The sequence below is a fragment of the Panthera leo genome, chromosome B4 (genome assembly GCF_018350215.1).
Source record: "Panthera leo isolate Ple1 chromosome B4, P.leo_Ple1_pat1.1, whole genome shotgun sequence".
In the NCBI taxonomy this organism is placed as follows: Eukaryota; Metazoa; Chordata; class Mammalia; order Carnivora; family Felidae; genus Panthera; species Panthera leo.
Window position 1 is genome coordinate 81,493,205 of NC_056685.1, and position 18,188 is coordinate 81,511,392.

The following is an 18,188-nucleotide window of genomic DNA, read 5'->3' on the forward strand; positions in this document are numbered from 1 at the left end:
GGATTAATAAATCAGAAAAACTATCCTTATCATCTTATAAATATTTAACATGATATTGAAATAAAATAAAAGAAAGTTGACTTTTGCCTTGCAATCTGTTACTTATTAGTATAGACATGGCCTACCTCTGATGTTAACGTTATTTGTATATGTGTCTCTCAGGACATTTTCCCCAGTTCTGTTTCTTCCCCCTCTAGATTCCCGGTCTTACATAAGAGATTTATTAGTAATGTTTAGGACAGAACTACCAAGGACATATTTGTTTCTTTCACTTAACTGAAAATTAGGTCAATTTTGTCAATTTAGAAAAATTTATCTCTGCTAGAAATATCAGAATATCAATTTTTCCAAAACAGAGATCTTTACCTACCCATTTAAACTATTATAAGCTTTGTGGTTAGGAGGGTAGAGAAATATTTCCTGGGCTCATGAGGAGACAGGCTTTCTGCTGAAAAAATGTTCATCTTCTGTGGGTGGTGAAACACTGGTGAGCTCTATGTGTGAGTCTGTATTCACAGAAGGTGAATTTTATGAAAGGTTTCAACAACCATTTACGAAGTGTGCCTTTCAACATGAGTGACAAATATATGACAGTCACTGACAACCTATTTTTATGTATTAAGACAACGAACATTATCTACACATCATAGAATTTGGGGCAACCCTCCTAAGCATCCTCTACCACAATCTCACCCTCATTTTAAACAAAAACTATGCCTAAAACATGTAAATTTTATCTCCATTGAGAGACTTATTTGCTGACGTTTTATCATTGGGTGACCCTGCCCTCTAACTCACATTTTCATGTAAATTCAATTTTTAATCTCTATATCATAATATCAATGTCAATATCATGAAAGTGTTCTTAATAGTGTGAAATATTAACAGCTGGGAGAAAAAAGTGGTATTTCTTGAAGAAAAGATACCATCCTCAGGACATGCAGGCTGAATGAGGTGACTTGGAAGGAGTTATTTATTTGGAATTGTAGTGACAGGAACTGAGGAAACATATCTAGGCTGCAAACACAATCCCTTTCTATACCACCACTGGAAATGCCGTGTTGTGCCTCCATCCCCTAACCTGGTATTGAAGTGCCAAGGTTAACTTTTAGACAAACTGTGACCTGTTCTTTCCCTTATTTTGCTTTTCTATATTCTTTAAACTAAGCTGCAGGACTAGATACAAAGTGGGAACTGATACCTGCCTTTCCTAATTATGAAGAAAGAAACTTTTTAAAGTAACAAAGTGAAACTTCATGTAACCATCTAATTGGGACCTCTAAAGCAAAAACCTTTTAATTCAACGATGTTGGAAAATGACAAAGGATGCAGTGATTGAAGATAGGAAATATTTGAGCTAGCTGCTATGTAAGTAATCAGATCAGAGAGAGGACCAAATATGTAATACTTATTGACCCAAACAAAGAATTTCAAATAATTGAATCACTATGTTGTACACCTGAAACTGACATAATATTGTATGTCAACTATATATACATAAAATATTTTCATAAAAAATTTAATAAATAAAAATACATTATTGCTTTTAAGAAAAGCTAACCATCATCTAAGCTTTCAGCGAGTTATAATCTTTTTGCTGCTGGAGGGCCTCACCTTGATATTGATAACTGTTAACTGATAGGGGTGGTGGTTGCTGATGGTTGGGGTGACTATTGCAATTCCTTACAATAAGAAATGAGGTTTGCCACATCAGTTAATTCTTTTCACAAACAATTCTCTGTGGCATGTGATGCTGTTTGATAGCACTTTACCCACAGTATAACTTTCAAAACTACAGTCAATCCTCTCAAACTTTGCCACTGCTTTATCAATAAGTTTATGTAATATTCTAAATCTTTTTATTTCAATGATCTTCACAGCATCTTTCTAAGGAGTTGGAGAAACCACTCAAGAAACCACTTTCCTTGCTCATCCATAAGAAATAACTACATCCAGGAAAGTTTTATCATGAGATTGCAGAAACTTAGTTATGTCTTCAGGCTCTACTTATTCTTGTTTTCTTGTTATTTCCACTACAACTATAGTTACTTCCTCCACTGAAGTCTCTGAAGTCTCATACCTCTCAAAGACACCCATGAGGATTAGAATCAACTTTATCCAAATTCCTATTCATGTTGATATTTTGACGTCTTCCCACGAATCATGAATGTTCTTAATGGCATCTAGAATGGTGAATCCTTTCCAGAAGGTTTTCTTTTTTTTTTTTTTTTTAAACGTTTATTTATTTTTGAGACAGAGAGACAGAGCATGAACGGGGGAGGGGCAGAGAGAGAGGGAGACACAGAATGGGAAGCAGCCTCCAGGCTCTGAGCCATCAGCCCAGAGCCCGACGTGGGGCTCAAACTCACGGACCGTGAGATCGTGACCTGAGCTGAAGTCGGATGCTTAACCGACTGAGCCACCCACGCGCCCCATCCAGAAGGTTTTCAATTTGCCCAGATCCATAAGAAGAATCATTCTCGTGGCAGGTGGGTGGTTCAGTCAGTTAAGCATCCAACTTTGGCTCAGGTCATGATCTCACCATTTGTGAGTTCAAGTGCTGCATCAGGCTCTGTGCTGACAGCTCAGAGCATGGAACCTGCCTCAGATTCTGTGTCACCCTCTCTCTCTGTCTGCCCCTCCCCTGCTCATGCTCATTCACTCTCACTCTCTCTCAAAAATAAACATTAAAAAATTTTAATTAAAAAAAAGAATCATCCTCTATGGCAGCTCAAGCCTTATGAAATGTATTGAATGATAAAACTTGAAAGTCAAAATTACTCCTTGTTCCATGGGTTTCAAAATGTATGTTGTGTTAGAAGGCATGAAAACAATATTAACCTTATAGTAAATCTCCATCAGAACTCTTGGATACATTGTCAATGAGCAATAATATTATGAAAGAAAACTTTTTTCTGAGACCTAGGTCTCAACAGTGGGGTTCAAAATATTCCATAAACCATGTAATAAACACATGTGCCGTCATCCAGGCTTTGTTGTTCCATTCATAGAGCACAGGCAGAGTAGATTTAGCATAACCCTTAAAAGCCCTAGGATTTTCAGAATGGTCATGGATCATTGACTTAGCCTTCAAGTCACCAGCTACATTAGCCCCTAACAAGAGAAAGTCAACCTGTCCTTTCAAGTTTTAAATCCAGACATTGGCTTCTCCTCTCTAGTTATGAAAATCCTAGACAGTATCTTCTTTCAATATAAGGCTATTTCATCTACATTGAAAATCTGATGTTTAGTGTAGCCACCTTCATTAATGACCTTAGCTAGACCTTCTGGATAACTTGCTGAAGATTCCACATCAGTAGTTGCTGCTTCACCCTGCACTTTTATGTTATGGAAATGGCTTCTTTTCCTAAACTTCATGAACTAACGTCTACATTTTCTAATGTGAACTAGCTACATTTTCTTCTGTAGCTTCCTCACCTCTTAGCCTTCAAGGAATCGAAGACAATTAGGGCCTTGCTCTGATTATGCTTTGGTTTAAGGAAATGTTGTGGCTGGTTTCACCTTCTATCCAGACCACTAAAACTTTCTCCATATCAGCTATAAACCTGTTTCTTTCTTATCATTTGTATGTTCATTTGGAATAGCACTTTAGTTTTCTTCAAGATCTTTTCTCTGCTTTCACAGCGTGACTAAATATTTGGTACAAGAGGCTTAGCTTTCAGCTTATCTTGGCTTTTGACATTCCTTCCTTACTTAGTTTAATCATTTTTAGCTTTTGATTCATAGCGAAACGTGTGACTCTTCCTTTTACTTGAACCCCTTGAGGCCACTGTAGGGTTATTAACTGGTTTATTTCAATATTGTGTCTCAGGGACTGGGGGTAGGGGCAGTGGAGAGGGAGATAGATGGTGAAATGGCCAGTGGTAGAGCAGTCAGAAAACACACAGGATTTGCATTCAGCATCTTGCATATACACTCATGAAATACAACTATACAATTATGAAAACCAGAGCACAACCACTAGAGTCAGGGATCCTTAATTTCAATCCAAACTTCACCAATTACTACAAAGCTGTCATCATCAAGACAGCATGGTATTGGCACAAAAACAGACACATAGACCAATGGAATAGAATAGAAACCCCAGAACTAGACCCACAAAAGTATGGCCAACTCATCTTTAACAAAGCAGGAAAGAACATCCAATGGAAAAAAGACAGTCTCTTTAACAAATGGTGCTGGGAGAACTGGACAGCAATATGCAGAAGGTTGAAACTAGACCACTTTCTCACACCATTCACAAAAATAAACTCAAAAGGGATAAAGGACCTGAATGTGAGACAGGAAACCATCAAAACCCTAGAGGAGAAAGCAGGAAAAGACCTCTCTGACCTCAGCTGTAGCAATCTCTTACTCGACACATCCCCAAAGGCAAGGGAATTAAAAGCAAAAGTGAATTACTGGGACCTTATGAAGATAAAAAGCTTCTGCACAGCAAAGGAAACAACCAACAAAACTAAAAGGCAACCAACGGAATGGGAAAAGATATTTGCCAATGACATATCGGACAAAGGGCTAGTATCCAAAATCTATAAAGAGCTCACCAAACTCCACACCCGAAAAACAAATAACCCAGTGAAGAGATGGGCAGAAAACATGAATAGACACTTCTCTAAAAAGACATCCAGATGGCCAACAGGCACATGAAAAGATGTTCAACGTCGCTCCTTATCAGGGAAATACAAATCAAAACCACACTCAGATATCACCTCACGCCAGTCAGAGTGGCCAAAATGAACAAATCAGGAGACTATAGATGCTGGCGAGGATGTGGAGAAACGGGAACCCTCTTGCACTGTTGGTGGGAATGCAAATTGGTGCAGCCGCTCTGGAAAGCAGTGTGGAGGTTCCTCAGAAAATTAAAAATAGACCTACCCTATGACCCAGCAATAGCACTGCTAGGAATTTATCCAAGGGATACAGGAGTACTGATGCATAGGGGCACTTGTACCCCAATGTTTATAGCAGCACTCTCAACAATAGCCAAATTATGGAAAGAGCCTAAATGTCCATCAACTGATGAATGGATAAAGAAATTGTGGTTTATATACACAATGGAGTACTACATGGCAATGAGAAAGAATGAAATATGGCCCTTTGTAGCAACATGGATGGAACTGGAGAGTGTGATGCTAAGTGAAATAAGCCATACAGAGAAAGACAGATACCATATGGTTTCACTCTTATGTGGATCCTGAGAAACGTAACAGAAACCCATGGGGGAGGGGAAGGGAAAAAAAAAAAAGAGAGGTTAGAGTGGGAGAGAGCCAAAGCATAAGAGACTGTTAAAAACTGAGAACAAACTGAGGGTTGATGGGGGGTGGGAGGGAGGGGAGGGTGGGTGATGGGTATTGAGGAGGGCACCTTTTGGGATGAGCACTGGGTGTTGTATGAAAACCAATTTGACAATAAATTTCATATATTAAAAAAAATAATAATAATAAAATAAAAAATAAAATTATCAAAAAAAAAACCAAACTTCACCAATTTCTAGATGCACGACATTACACAATTTGCACAACTATAATTTGATTTCTTGATCTGCAAACAGTGATAACAATTATAACTGTGGCATAGAGCTATGAGATAACGCCTATAAAAAGCTTTCTCTGGAGGTGCCTGGTGGCTCAGCCAGTTAAGCATCTGATTCTTGGTTTGGGCTCAGGTCATGATCTCACAATTTGAGTTGGAGCCGCGCACTGGTCTTCACTCTAACAACGTAGAGCCTGTTTGGGATTCTCTCTCTTGCTCTCTCTCTCTGCCTCTCCCCTGCTTGCTCTCTCTCAAAATAAATAAACTTAAAAAAAAAAAAAAAAAGCTTTCTCTGATCAGCAGAACCCCACTGAGAGCGGATTCTCCACAGGCTATAGCAACAAAGTGGTTATGAACTATACCTCCCATTCACTTCCCTGGTGGCAGTGAGGCAATCATAAACCCTTACTCAGGCAATGAGGCTATGAGAGTCACTGCCCTTCTTCCAATGGGAAGGTGTCAGTGGGGCTGAGATGGGACCTGAGATTCCACTCCACTTGTCAGCAATAAGGCAATACGACTCAATGCACCAATTTTACCAGGTTGGTGCTGGCAGGGCTTAATGTGAAACTACATGAACATCCACCCAGCCCTCACGCTACACTTCAACAAGGAAACTGCCTGAAAAAAAAAAAAAAGAATAAAATGGCTCCAGAGTCTTATAATACAATACCCAATATGCCCAGGATATAACAAGAAAATCACTTGTCATACCAACAACCAGGAAAATTACAACACAAATGTGATGAGGCAGCAAATATTAACATTGAAATGAGTCAGATGTGGATTTATCTGACAATAATTTTTAAAAAGCCATCATGAAATTACCTCAACAAGCAATAACAAATTCTCTACAACCAAACACACAAAATTTTTTTTTTAAATCTCTTTAAATCAAATGTAAATTACAGTATGATAAATAAATAGTCAAGGTGAAAAACTTCCTGGGATGGGCTTAATTCTAGAGTAGTGATCACAGAGGTGAGAACTGGAGATCTGAGGACAGACTGATATAATTTACTCAATTTGAAAAATAGGAAGAAAACACAGAAAAATAACTGAAGAGAGTCTCAGGGACTGTTAGGGTAATAATAAAACAGTTAATATCCCTACAATCAGATTTCCAAAAGAGGAGAATGAGTGTAGAACTGAAAGAGTACTTGAAGAAATAAGGCTGGAAACTTCCCAAAATTAGCAAAAGACATTATACTGTAATTACACTCTGAATTCCTGTATAGACATTCTCAAAGGAAAGCTGAGATGTGTTCCCAACAAATCTAAAGAAATTTCCCAGATAAACAGAACCAGAAAATTTGTAGCTAACAGAACTGCCCAAAAGAAACACTAAAAGGAAATCTTCCAGTTGAAATGAAGACATTAGACAATAACTAATCCAAAGAAATGAAGAGCACTAGTAATGGTAAATACATAGGGAAATAAAAAGGATAGTATAAATTATGTTTGTTTATAGTTCTTTTCTATCTTAATGAAGACAATTGCATAAAGCAATAATGAAATTGCATTCTAAGCTTTTTATGACTGAAGATATGATGTTAGGATAATAGTAGTACTGAGGTAAGATGTATTGAGATGTATTGAACAGTTTTGCATACTATTGAAATTAATTTGGTTTATTGGAATTAGAGTGCAAAAGTTAAGATGCTCATTGTAATTCCCAGGATGACAACTAAGAAAATAAATCTAAAACATATAATGAAAAAAAAGAATTAAAAGGGAATACTAGAAAAATATTTATTTTTTAAGTTTTTATTCAAAGTCCAGTTAACATAAGTGTCATATTAGTTTCAAATGTACAATATAGTGATTCACCCTTCAATACAACACCCAGTGCTCATCACAACAAATATACTTCTTAATCCCCATCATCCATTTAACCCATCGCCCACTCACCTCCCCTCTGATAACCATCAGTTTGTTCTCCACGGTTAAGAATCTTTTGCTTGGTTTGCCTGGCTCTCCCTCTCTCTCTCTCTCTTTCCCCTACGCTCATTTGTTTTGTTTCTTAAATTCCACATGAGTGAAATTGTATGCTATTTGTCTTTGACTAACTTATTTCATTTAGCATAATACTCTCTACCTCCATTCATGTCATTGCAAATGTCAAGAGTTGATTCTTTTTTATGGCTGATCATCAGAGAAATACAAATCAAAACTACAATGAGGGGTGCCTGGGTGGCTCAGTTAAGCGTAGGACTTCAACTCAGGTCATGATCGCACGATTCGTGAGTTCAAGTCCCATGTCGGACTCTGTGCTGACAGCTCAGAGCCTGGAGCCTGCTTTGGATTCTGTGTCTCCCTCTCTCTCTGCCCTTCCCCACTCATGCTCTGAATCAATCAATTTCTCTCTCTGTCAAAAATAAACATTAAAAATTTTTTAAAAACAATGAAATATCACCTCATACCTGTCAGAATGGCTAAAATCAACCAACACAAGAAACAACAGGTGTTGGTAACGATGTGGAGAAAGGGCAACTCTCTTGCACTGTTGGTAGGAATGAAACTGGTGAATCCACTTTGGAAAACAGTATAGAGGTTCATCAAAAAGCTAAAAATAGATCCAGCAATTGCACTAGGCATTTGCCCAAAGAATAAAAAAATACTAATTCGGAGGGATACATGCACCCTAACGTTTACAGCAGCAATATCTACAATAATGTCCATTGACTGATGAATGGATAAAGATGTGAGATATAAATATATATATATATATATATATATATATATATATATATATATATATACACACACACACACACATATACATATAGATATACATATTATATCTGTATAATATATATTATATAATATATAATATATACATATATGTATGTATGTATATGTATAATATACATATATGTATATATGTATATATATTATATATATGTATATACATATACATATATAATATATATACATATATACATATATAATATATGTATATCTATACATATTATATATGTATAGATATACATATATATACATATATATATACATATACATATACATATTTAGAGAGAGAAATATTGATTTAAAGCAAAAAGGGACTAATGAACAAATTAAGAAAAAAGACACTAGACACATAATAGTAAAATTATAAACATAAATCCTGCCTTATCATTAATTATATTAAATATAATGGAATAAAGCCTCAATCAACAGGCAGAAATTGACAGAATGCATTTTTAAAAATTGTCTAACTCAATACTGTCTACAAGACACAAACTTTAGATTCAAAGCCCAAGTAAGATCTTAGTAAGAGACTGAAAAAACATATACCACCTGAAAGAGAGCTGGCATGGCTATATTAAATATCAAACAAAAGAGGCTCTATGATGAAAATTATTACTAGAGTCAAAGAATGACATTTCATAATGATAAAATCCTTTCAGAAAGACATGATATTTATGAACATATCTTAAGCAAAAAAGCCCCAAAATATATGAATCAAAAGCTCACAAAATGAAAGAAGAAATCGACAATTCAAAAATAATAGTTAGAAACCTCAATACTCCACTTTCAATAATGGATAGAACTAGGCAAAAGATTATCAAGTAAATCGAAGATATGAGTAACACTATACAACAACTAAACCTAACACCCACCAAACATCAAGATACACGTTCTTCTCAAACACATATGGAAATTCTCTAGGACAGATCATATACTAAGCAATATCACAAGAATCACTGTATTAAAAAAAGGATTTAAATGACACAAATTATGTTCTCCAAATACAATGTAATAAAATTATAAATCAACAAATGAAGAAAATTTGAAAAAATTACAATTAGTAAACAACACATCCCTAAATAGCCAATAGATTAAAGAATAAATCACATGAGAAATGAGAAAATACTTTTTGAGATGAATGAAAGCAAAAACACAACATATCAAAACTTACAGGATATAGTTCAAGCAGGCTTGCAGAGAAGTTTGTAGCAATAAACACCTATACTAAAAAATAAGAAAGATCTCATATCAACAACCTAAACTTCCACTCTAAGAACCAAAACCAAAGCAAGCAAATGGAAGGAAATAATAATAATTAGGGCAGAAGTTAATATAGCCACTCCAGCTTACTTTTGATTAGTGGTAGCATGATATAGTTTTCTTTGTCCCCCTACTCTTCATCTGAATGTATATGTACAGTTGGTTCCTTGTAAACAACATATAGGAATATGTGAAGGGGAAGAAAGAATGGAACAGAAGACTTTGAAGTTTCTCACAGGGGTCGTGTTTTTTCATTCACTCTTACAATCTCTATCTTTTATTGATATATTAGACCATTAACATTGAAAGTGATTTAGTCAGATCACGTCAAGCTCCCAAAGATCTATAAGGCAAATAAAAGTGACTCCTAAATGTCAGGTGTTTGGCAAATATTCTTCCTTTTGCCCTACTTTAATCGGCAGTAAAGAGTGTTCTATGGCCTATTTCCCCCTCCCAGGAGTTCCTGGCCCTTCTTTGCTTCCATTTTTTCCCCACAATAATATAAAATTATATAAAAGTTAAGACAAAAACAGGGATCCAGAACAAATAAGAAATGATTGTCCTCAAGCAACATAAGTAAAATAGACACCAAAAATATCTTAAATGTCCCCCGCACACATTCTGCAGGAATCCTGGCTATCATATCTTTCCTGTGTGTTCTTGTACTACTCCTTTCATGCTCTGCCCATAATGTATCTTTATGCAAAATTTAATTTATTCTAAAATACTGTCTAATAACCAAAAAAAACCTCCCCATGCAAAGACTGTGTCCCAAGGAAGAAAAAAAAAGGAGAGAATACTTCCATACTGCTTTCAGCTTCCAGTAGCCCCTGGAATTCTTTGACTTATAGCAGCATAGTTTCTAACCTCTGCCTCCATCTTCACATGGCTTCCTTCCCTATGTATCTTTGTGTATTCTTCTCTTATTATTGGAATCATTGGAACTAGAGTCTTGTCAAAATTTCTAGCTTAATTGCATCTTCAAAGAGCTTTCTCCAAAGAAGGTCACAATTGCAGGTTCTGCAGATTAGAATTGGACAACTCTTTTTCAGGGGCGCTATTCAATCCACTATAATGGTCAACCGATTTACAACAAGGTACCATGACAAATCATTTAAAAAAAAAAATAGTATTTGCAACAAATGATGCTAGACAACTGGATATCCATATGCCAAAAAAAAAAAAAAAAAAAGAATTCAGACATCTTTCTCATGCATATATAAAATTTACTCAAAACGAGTCATAGAATTAAATGTAAAAGCTAAAATTCTAAGGGCACCTTTGTGACTCATTTGAGTGTCCACCTCCTGATTTCGGCTCAGGTCATGATCCCAGGGTCGTGGGATCAATCCCCACATTGGGCTCCACACTCAGCATGGAGCCTGCTTGGGATTCTCTCTCTGTCTCTCTCCCTCCCTCCCTCCTTCCCTCTGCTCCTCTCCCATTCTTGTGCTGTCTCTCTCTCAAATAAATAAATAAGTAAAGCAAGCTAAAATTTTAAAACTCTTAGAAGAAAACATAGAGTAAATCCTTGTGACCTTGTGTTAAAAATGGTTTCTTAGATATAACACCAAAAGCACAACTGATATAATAAAGCATAAATCAATTTGACAACATCCAAATTAATTTTTTCTGTTGTTGAAGGGACATCATTCAGAAACTGGAAAACCCATTCGATGGAAGAAAATATTCAAAAATCATATTTGATAGGAGACTATATCCAGAGTATATAAAGAACTGTTACAACTCCATAATAGGAAAAGAAGCCAATCTAAGAATGGGCAAAGGACATACACGAATACCCCACCAAAAAAGATAGGCAAATGTCACCAGGATCCAACAATACATTAAAAAAATTATTCACCACGACCAAGCGGGGTTTATACCTGAGATGTAGGGCTGGTTCAATATCTGCAAAACAATTAACGTGATTCATCACATCAATAAAAGAAAGGACAAGAACCATATGATCCTCTCAATAGATGCAGAGAAAGCATTTGACAAAATACAGCATCTTTTCTTGATAAAAACCCTCAACAAAGTAGGGATAGAAGGAGCATACTTCGAGATCATAAAACCCATATATGAATGACCCAACGTTAATATCATCCACAATGGGGAAAAACTGAGAGCTTTCCCCCTAAGGTCAGGAACAAGACAGGGATGTCCACTCTCACCACTGTTATTCAACATAGTATTGGAAGTCTTAGCCTCTGCAATCAGACAACACAAAGAAATAAAAGGCATCCAAATCAGCCAAGAGGAGGTCAAGCTTTCACTCTTTGCAGATGACATGATACTCTATATGGAAAACCCAAAAGATTCCACCAAAAAACTGCTAGAATTGATTCATGAGTTCAGCAAAGTTGCAGGATATAAAATCAATGCACAGAAATCGGTTGCATTCCCTTACACCAACAATGAAGCAACAGAAAGAGAAATCAAGGAATCGGTCCCATTTACAGTTGCACAAAAAACCCTAAAATACCTAGGAATAAATCTAACCAAAGAGCTGAAAAATGTATACACTGAAAACTTTAGAAAGCTGATGAAAGAAATTGAAGATGACACAAAGAAATGGAAAAAGATTCCATGCTCCTGGATAAGAAGAATATTGTTAAAATGTCGATACTACCCAAAGCAATCTACATATTCAACGCAATCCCTATCAAAGTAACACCAGCATTCTTCACAGAGCTACAACAAATAATCCTAAAATTTTTATGGAACCAGAAAAGACCACAAATAGCCAAAGCAATCTTGAAAAAGAAAACCAAAGCTGGAGGCATAATAATCCCAGACTTCAAGCTGTATTACAAAGCTGTAATCATCAACGCAGTTTGGTACTGTGACAAAAACAGACACTCAGATCAATGGAACAGAATAGAGAACCCAGAAATGGACCCACAAACATATGGCCAACTAATCTTTGACAAAGCAGGAAAGAATACCCAATGGAATAAAAACAGTCTCTTCAGCAAGTGGTGCTGGGAAAACTGGATAACGACACACAAGAGAATGAACCTGGACCACTTTCTTACTCCATACACAAAAATAAACTCAAAATGGATGAAAGACCTTAATGTAAGACAGTAAGCCATCAAAATCCTCGAGGAGAAAGCAGACTAAAACCTCTTTGATCTTGGCCACAGGAGCTTCTTACTCAACACGTCTCCGGAGGCAAGGGAAACAAAAGCAAAAATGAACTACTAGGACCTCATCAAAATAAAAAGCTTCTGCACAGCGAAGGAAACAATCAGCAAAACTCAAAGGCAACTGACAGAATGAGAGAAGATATTTGTAAATGACATATCAGATAAAGGGTTAGTATCCAAAATCTATAAAGAACTTGTCAAACTCAACACCCAAAAAAACAAATAATCTAGTGAAGAAATGGGCAAAAGACATGACTAGACACTTCTCCAAGGAAGACATCCAGATGGCCAACCAACACATGAAAAAATGCTCAGCATCACTCATCAACAGGGAAATACAAATCAAAACCACAATGAGCTACCACCTTACATCTGTCAGAATGGCTAACATTAACAACTCAGGCAACAACAGATGTTGGTGAGGATGTGGAGAAAGAGGATCTCTTTTGCATTGCTGGTGGCAATGCAAGCTGGTGCAGCCACTCTGCAAAACAGTATGAAGGTTCCTCAAAAAGCTAAAAATAGAACTACCCTATGACCCAGCAATTGCACTACTAGGCATTTATCCACAGGATACAGGTGTGCTGTTTCGAAGGGACACATGCACCCCCATGTTTATAGCAGCACTATCAACAATAGCCAAAGTATGGAAAGAGCCCAAATGTCCATCAATGGATGAATGGATAAAGACGTGGTATATATACACAATGGAGTATTACTTGGCAATCAAAAATAATGAAATCTTGCCATTTGTAACTACATGGATGGAACTGGAGGGTTATGCTATGTGAAATTAGTAATCAGAGAAAGACAAAAATCATATGACTTCACTCATATGAGGACTTTAAGAGACAAAACAGATGAACATAAGGGAAGGGAAACAAAAATAATATAAAAACAGGGAGGGGGACAAAACAGAAGAGACTCATAAATATGGAGAACAAACTGAGGGTTGCTGGAGGGCTTGTGGGAGGGGAGATGGGCTAAACAGGTAAGGGACATTAAGGACTCTACTCCTGAAATCATTGTTTCACTATATGCTAATTTGGATGTAAATTTTAAAAAATTAAAATAAAAAAAGATAGGCAAATGTCAAATAAGCATATTAAAAATGTACATCAGCCAGGTCACGATCTCGCGGTCCGTGAGTTCGAGCCCCCCGTCAGGCTCTGGGCTGTCCGTGAGTTCGAGCCCCGCATCAGGCTCTGGGCCGATGGCTCGGAGCCTGGAGCCTGTTTCCGATTCTGTGTCTCCCTCTCTCTCTGCCCCTCCCCCATTCATGCTCTGTCTCTCTCTGTCCCAAAAATAAATTAAAAACGTTGAAAAAAAAAAATTAAAAAAAAAAAATAAAAAATAAAAAAAAAAATAAAAATGTACAACATCTTATGTAATTAAGGAATTATAAATTAAAACAACAGTGAGATGTTACTACACACCTACTAAAATGGCCAAAATTAAAGATTCATCAGGGCACCTGGGTGGTTCAGTTAAGCCTCCAACATCTGTGAATTTGAGCCCCACATTGGTCTCTGTGCTGACAGCTCAGAGCCTGGAGCCTGCCTCAGATTCTGTGTCTCCCTCTCTCTCTTCCCCTCCCCCACTCATACTTTGTCTCTTTCAAAAATAATAAACATTTAAAAAAATAAAAAATAAAGACTCATCACGCTAAGGGTTGGCATTAACGTAAAGCAACTGGAACTCTCATACAAATAAAGACAATGTAAAATGCTAAAGGAATGTTAGAAAAGTTTGACAGATTCTTTAAAAGTTAAATGCACGCCTAACTTATAAACTAACGAACCATCCTACTTCATTCCAAAGTATTTACTGAAGAGAAATGAAAGTATATTTCCATACTACTAATCTACTATTACACAATTATTTCCAGTAGCTTTATTTGTAATATTCACAAACTGAAAGACGCGACAGATCCAACAACATTGAAATACTGCTCAGAAATAAAAAGGAAAGAACAATTAACACATAAAAACAGGGATTATTAAATTTATTCTCAGTATATTCATTCTCTCAGAGACAATCTTGCATTATTGTATTTACTTAAACTTCTACAAGAAATCAAACTAATCTGTAGTTACAGACAACTTATCAGTGGTTGCCTAAGACCTGGAGGAACACACAGAAGGCACAAGGGATTACAAAGACGAGCAAGAACATTTTTAGGGGTGATGGACATGTTCACTCTTTTGATTCTTAATGTTTTCACAAAACTTATCAAGTTGTACACTGCAAAGATGTGCAATTTATTATATGTTTAGTTTCCTTCAATAAAGCTACTAAGAAAGCTAAGAAAATGAACTAAATAACCTGATGCTTGTCCTCTTGTCTCTAAGGACACTGGAGCCAAAGCAGCCCTTGTTAGTTATTTGTTTTCACTAAATAAAATTATTCCAAAGATCCATTAGGGACTTTTCAGGGCAAATCACCAAGGACCTTCTGTTTATTCATTTATTTGCAGGTAGAGCAAAAAAAAAAGGTTGGGGGGCGTGCGTCAAGGTATCTGTCCCTGTCCAGGGATATTGAAATACCAACTCTTTCAAAAGAGGTGAGAGCTTCTAGCATTGCACTACCATTAAGATCATTATCCCCCTTTTAAATGTTAAAATGTAAAAGATAGTATTTCTTAGGCCTTCTATGAGAAAACCAATCCAATTTGTTGGACAAAGCAACCTCATTTTCCTACATGTTCACAGAACCCATGAGAGTAAATGTGGATGCATTAGCAAAAATGAAAAGTTCCCAAGAAAATCTTCATCAAACCTACCATTTCAACTAAGTGTCTTTAAGAATTACCATATTCAAACAACTTAAATTATTATCGTCTGACATAAAAGTAAGTATGATAAATTTTGCAAAATTAGTAATATTTCCCTTTGTGAAAATTTGGCCATATTTTTCTCTGAGAAGAAAATTTTTCACTTGCCTGTATTAAAATCAGATATGTAAGTTATAACATATTTTATAAAGCCTCCAAAAATATATGAGATTTTCAAGAGTAAATTGGTGGATATATAAATAAAAATCCTAATATAAGAAATATCCAGAAATAACATCAGCTATACTATCAACCTCATATTTTAAAATTAAAACACCCAGTGTGTGCATGTGTGTGTGTGTGTGTGTGTGTGTGTGTGTATTTCTCCCTTTATCACTCTAAATCTGGGTACAGAAATATCACTCAATAAAAATCTCTGCCTCCTTTCAAATATTTATTGAAAGATAAACTGAAATCAATTGGTTATATCTCACTCTCAGTTTCTGGATTCCATTTTTAATGCTGTCAAATATCTTATGAGAAAAAAAAGGTTTTGAGCATTAATGCCTATGGCATGTTGAGCTAAGGGTATATAGTGATGTATATGTAGCCTGAGAGATGAACAGAAAGGATGAGAGAGAAGTAGGTAGAATGCAGCAATCATTCTCCACTACTGCTGAATTTAATCTTATACATTTGTTGACTATGTCCCCAGATTCTCTGGAAGTGTTCTAGTTTTCAAGCAAACCATGAGCCTGAGTCAGCATTTCTTTTTTTTTAATGTGCTATTTTTTTTTTAATTTTTTAATTTTTTAATTTTTTTAATATATGAAATTTATTGTCAAATTGGTTTCCATACAACACCCAGTGCTCATCCCAAAAGATGCCCTCTTCAATACCCATCACATACCCACCCCTCCCTCCCACCTCCCCATCAACCCTCAGTTTGTTCTCAGATTTTAAGAGTCTCTTATGCTTTGGCTCTCTCCCACTCTAACCTCTTTTTTTTTTTTCCTTCCCCTCCCCCATGGGTTTCTGTTAAGTTTCTCAGGATCCACATAAGAGTGAAAACATATGGTATCTGTCTTTCGCTGTATGGCTCATTTCACTTAGCATCACACTCTCCAGTTCCATCCATGTTGCGACAAAGGGCCATATTTCACTCTTTCTCATTGCCACGTAGAACTCCATTGTGTATATAAACCACAATTTCTTTATCCATTCATCAGTTGATGGACATTTAGGCTCTTTCCACAATTTGGCTATTGTTGAGAGTGCTGCTATAAACATGGGGGTACAAGTGCCCCTATGCATCAGTACTCCTGTAGCCCTTGGGTAAATTCCTAGCAGTGCTATTGCTGAGTCATAGGTTAGGTCTATTTCTAATATTTTGAGGAACCTCCACACTGTTTTCCAGAGTGGCTGCACCAGTTTGCATTCCCACCAACAGTGCAAGAGGGTTCCCGTTTCTCCACATCCTCGCCAGCATCTATAGTCTCCTGATTTGTTCATTTTGGCCACTCTGACTGGCGTGAGGTGATATCTGAGTGTGGTTTTGATTTGTATTTCCCTGGTAAGGAGCGATGTTGAGCATCTTTTCATGTGCCTGTTGGCCATCTGGATGACTTCTTTAGAGAAGTGTCTATTCATGTTTTCTGCCCATTTCTTCACTGGGTTATTTGTTTTTCGGGTGTGGAGTTTGGTGAGCTCTTTATAGATTTTAAAGGGCTAGGGATACTAGCCCTTTGTCCGATATGTCATTTGCAAATATCTTTTCCCATTCCGTTGGTTGCCTTTTAGTTTTGTAGATTGTTTCCTTTGCTGTGCAGAAGCTTTTTATCTTCATAAAGACCCAGTAGTTCATTTTTGCTTTTAATTCCCTTGCTTTTGGGGATGTGTCAAGTAAGAAACTGCTGCGGCTGAGGTCAGAGAGGTCTTTTCCTGCTTTCTCCTCTAGGGTTTTGATGGTTTCCTGTCTCACATTCAGGTCCTTTATCCATTGTGAGTTTATTTTTGTGAATGGTGTGAGAAAGTGGTCTAGTTTCATTCTTCTGCATGTTGCTGTCCAGTTCTCCCAGCACCATTTGATAAAGAGACTTTTTTCCATTGGATGTTCTTTCCTGCTTTGTCAAAGATTAGTTGGCCATACTTTTGTGGGTCTAGTTCTGGGGTTTCTATGCTATTCCATTGGTCTATGTGTCTGTTTTTGTGCCAATACCATGCTGTCTTGATGATGACAGCTTTGTAGTAGAGGGTAAAGTCTGGGATTGTGATGCCTCCTGCTTTGGTCTTCTTCTTCAAAATTACTTTGGCTATTCGGGGCCTTTTGTGGTTCCATATGAATTTTAGGATTGCTTGTTCTAGCTTTGAGAAGAATGCTGGTGCAATTTTGATTGGGATTGCATTGAATGTGTAGATAGCTTTGGGTAGTATTGACATTTTGACAATATTTATTCTTCCAACCCATGAGCACGGAATGTTTTTCCATTTCTTTATATCTTCTTCAATTTCCTTCATAAGCTTTCTATAGTTTTCAGCATACAGATCTTTTACATCTTTGGTTAGATTTATTCCTAGGTATTTTATGCTTCTTGGTGCAATTATGAATGGGATCAGTTTCTTTATTTGTCTTTCTGTTGCTTCATTGTTAGTGTATAAGAATGCAACTGGGGCGCCTGGGTGGCTCAGTCGGTTAA